The following is a 4,839-nucleotide window of genomic DNA, read 5'->3' as shown; positions in this document are numbered from 1 at the left end:
AGTAACGACTTCAACACCCAACTGACAGCATTAGACAGATCACTGAGGCAGAAAAAGACATTCAGGACCTAAATCCAACACTTAAACAATTGGACCTAATTGACAGTCAAGGAAACTCCACTCAACAACAATGGAATATGCAGTGTTCTCATCTGCACACAGCACATACTCTAAGATTAACTACATGCTTGAATATAAAGCTAGTCTCAACAAATTCAAAAAAATAACACTATCCCAACCACACTCTTGGACCACAGCACAATAAAAATAGAAATCAACACCAAAAAGATCTCTCAAAACCATTCAGTTACATAGACATTAATCAGCCTGCCTCTGAATAATTTTTGGGTAAAGAAAACAATTAAGGCAGAAGTCAAAAAATTCTTTGAATCTAATGAAAACAAAGACACCAATGTACCAGAATTTTGGGGGCACAGTGAAAGCAGTGATAACAGAAAGTTTATAGTGTGAAATGCTTACATCCAGAAGTCATAAAAATCTAAAATTAACAACCTAACATTGCACTTAGAGGAAGCAGAAATATAAGAGTGAACCAACCCCAAGGACAGTGGAAGAAAATAAATATCCAAAATCATAGTTGAACTAAAGAAAATTGAGACCACAAAAATCCATGCAAAAGACCAACAAAATCAAAATTTGTTTTGTCAAAAGAATAAACGTCACTGATAGACTGCTATCCAGATTAACAATGAAAAAAGAGAGAAGATCCAAAGAAGTGCAATCAGAAATGAAAAAGGTGGCATTACAACCAACCCCAAAGATATCTAAAAATTTCTCAGAGACTGTCGCAAACACTTCTATGCACACAAACTAGAAAACCTAGAAAAAATGGATAAATTCCTGGAAATACACAATATTCTAATATTAAGCCAGAAAGAAATGAAAATTCTGAACAGATGACTAACAAGTTCCAACGCTGAATCAGTAACAAAACCTTTCCAATCAAAAAATGCCCTGGACCAGACAGATTTACAGCCGAATCCTACCAGACTTACGAAGAAGAGCTAATACCAATCCTACTAAAATTATTCCAAAAAATTGAGGAGTAGGGATTCCTCCCTAACTCACTCTGTAAAGTCAGTGTCACTCTGACACTCAAACCTGGCAGAGAAGCGACTAGAAAAGAAAATAGCAGACCAATGTCCCTCATGAACATAGATGCAAAAATCCTCACAAACCAAATCCAGCAACACATCAAAAATATAATTCACCATGATCAAGTAAATGTTATTCCTGGGATGCAAGGCTGACTTAACATATGCAAATCAGTAAATATGCTTTACTACATAAACAGAATTAAAAACAACAACCACATGATCATCTTAACAGATGCAGAAAAGTCTTTCTAATAAAATTCAACATTGCTTCATATTAATAACCCTCAACGAACTAGGCATAAAAAAAACATACTGAGGCAAGTCTGATCTGTGCACCTCCCTTTCTGCCAGCCCCTTCCAGGGACCCTGCCCTGCTCTGCCTGCTCACAGTGCTCAAAATAATAAGAGCCATCTATGACAAACCCATAGCCCACATCATGCTGAATGGGCAAGAGCTAGAAGCATTCCCTTTGAGAACTGGAACAAGACAAAGATGCCCACTCTCACCATTCCTATTCAACATAGTACTGGAAGTCCTAGCCAGAGCAATTGGGCAAGAGAAAGAAAGAAAAACCATCCAAATACGAAGAGAGAAAGTCAAACTATCTCTCTTTGCAAATGATATGATTCTATACCTAACCCCATAGTCACTGCCCAAAGGCTCCTAGAATTGATACACATCAGTGAAGTTTCAGATTACAAATTTAATGTACAGAAATCTAGCATTTCCATACACCAATAACATCCAAGCAGAGAGCCAAATCAAGAATGCAATGCTATTTGAAAAATCACACACACACACACACACACACACACACACACACACACAAATAACTAGAAATACAGCTAACAAAGGAGGTGAAAAGACTTTACAATAAAAATTATAGGCTGGGCTCAGTGGCTCACACCTGTAATCCCAGTACTTTGGGATGCCAAGACAGGTGGTTCACTTGAGGTCAGGAGTTCGAGGCCAGCCTGGCCAACATGGTGAAACTCCATCTCTATTAAAAATACAAAAATTAGCTGGGTGTGGTGGCAAGCACCTCTAGTTCCAGCTACTTGGGAGGCTGAGGCAAGAGAATCGCTTGAACCCAGAAGGCAGAAGTTGCAGTGAGCCAAAATCATGCCACTGCACACCAGCCTGGAAGACAGTGATCCACCTGCCTTGGCGTCCCAAAGTACTGGGATTACAGGTGTGAGCCACTGAGCCCAGCCTGTAATTTTTATTGTAAAGTCTTTTCCCTTCTTTTGTTAGCTGTATTTCTAGGTATTTTGTGTGTGTGTGTGCGATTTTTTAAATAGGATTGAGTTCTTGATTTGTCTGTCTCAAAAAAAAAAAAGTATGGAACACCGCTGAAAAATCAGAGATAACACAAACAAATGGAAAATTATTCTCTGCTCATGGATAGGAGAAATCGATATGGTTAAAATGGCCATTCTGCCCAAAGCAATGTACAGATTCAGTGCATTCCTATCAGATTAGTAAAATGTTATTCACAGAATTAGAACAAAACTATTCTAAAGTCCACATGGAACCAAAAAAGAGCCTGCATCACCAAAGTAATCCCAAGCAAAAAGAATAAAGCCAGAGACATTACCCTACCTTATTTCAAGCTACACTACAAGGCTACAATACCCAAAACAGCATGGTACAGTACAAAAACAGACATAGACCAATGGAACACGATAGAGAATTCAGATATAAAGCTGCACACCTACAACCATCTGATCTTCAACAAAGTTGACAATAACCAGCAATGGAGAAAGGACTCCCTATTCAATAAATGGTGCTGAGATAACTGGCTAGCCATATGCAAAAGGTTGAAACTAAACCTCTTCCTTGTACCATATACAAAAATTAGGCCAAGATAGGCTACAAATTTGAATGTAAAACCTGAAACTATAAAAATCCTTGAAGAAAACCTAGGAGATATCATTCTGGATATCAACGTTGGCAAGAAATTTATGACCAAATCCCCAATAGCAATTGCTACAAAACCAAAAATAGACAACTGGGACCAAAGTAACTAAAGAGCTTCTGCACAGCAAAATAAACTACCAAAATGGTAAACAAACAACCTACAGAATGGGAGAAATTGTTCACAACCATGCATCCAACAAAGGTTTAATAATCTATAAGCAACTTAAACAATTCAACATACAAAAACAAATTAAAAATGGGTAAAGAACCTGAATATACACTTCTCCAAAAAAGATAAACATGTGGCCAACAAATATATTTTTCAAATGCTCAACATCACTAATGATTAGAGAAATGCAAATGAAAATCACAATTACATACCATCTCACACCAGTCAGAAAGGCTACTATTAAAAATTCAAAAATAAGTACTGATGAAAATGTAAATTAGTTCAGGCACTGTGGAAAGCAGTGTGGAGACTTCTTGAAGAACTTCAAACAGAACTACCATTAGACCCAGAATTCCTACTATTGGGTATATACTCACGAAAAAAAATCATTCTGCAAAAAAAAAAGACATGCACTTATGTGTTTATCACAGCACTACTCACAATAACAAAAACATGGAATCAACCTAAATGTCCATCAACAGTGGACTGAATAAAGAAAATGTGATACATATACACCATGAAATACTACACAGCCATACAAAGGAATGAAGTCATGTCTTTTGCAGCAATATGGATGGAGCTGGAGGTGATTATCCTAAGTGAATTAACTCAGGGACAGAAATCCAAATACCTGTTCTTACTTACAAGCAGAAACTAAACTTTAGGTAAACATGAACATAAAACTGGCAACCACAAAACACTAGGGACTACTAGAGGGATGAAGGTGTAGGTTGAAAAACTATCATGTATTGTGGGTATTATGCTCTCTACTGGATGATGGGATCGTCTGTATACCAAACCTCAGCAACATGAAATTTACCCATGTAACAAACCTGCAAGTGACCCTCTTAACCTAAAATAAAAGTAAAAAAAAAAAACAGACCAAACAAAAAAAAAAACCCTTGGTAATGACAGTAAGCAACAACAAAAACAAAGAAAAGCTAAGATTTGTGCATAAATAATACCAAAGGCTCCTGATATTAGCCTCTATTCATGGTCTCCAATGTAGTAACTGATATAAATATTCCTTTGCTCGGAATTTTTAAAATTACACTGTTGATTTTTGGAGTCTACAATTGCTTTTCCTTCACATATATCTCATTTAAAATTTACTCAGCACCTATTATTCATATGACTATAGTAATTTAATACAACAACAACAAAAAGACACTCATAAAAGAGTGATAAGACACTCTTAATACTTCCTACCACAGAAGTTATCTTCTATGAGAAGCTATCTGCAATACATTTATTCACGAAAGAACATGCACCCAGAATATATATATGAACCCTACCATTAATTTAAAAAAGGATAGTAATAAATAAATAAATAATAAATGTGAATAATATTAAAGACACTTCATTAAAAAGAATATTAAATGACCAATAAGTTATTGACCTTATTTGTCATGACAATAATGAAAGTTAAAACTGTGTAAGAACTAAATGAAAAAAACCCAGGATTGTTGAATAGAAAAAAGACAAAAACATCAAACCTTCTCTAGGATGTGGAGCAACCGGAACCCTCATGCTCTGATAGAAGGAGTGTAATACTTTAGCTGTTTTGCATAAATGTTTGGGAACATCTACTAAAGTGAATTTTTTTTTTTTTTTTTTTTTTTTTTTTTTTT

The sequence above is a fragment of the Piliocolobus tephrosceles genome, chromosome 5 (assembly GCF_002776525.5).
Source record: "Piliocolobus tephrosceles isolate RC106 chromosome 5, ASM277652v3, whole genome shotgun sequence".
Taxonomy (NCBI): Eukaryota; Metazoa; Chordata; class Mammalia; order Primates; family Cercopithecidae; genus Piliocolobus; species Piliocolobus tephrosceles.
Note: the sequence above shows the minus strand (reverse complement) of the source record.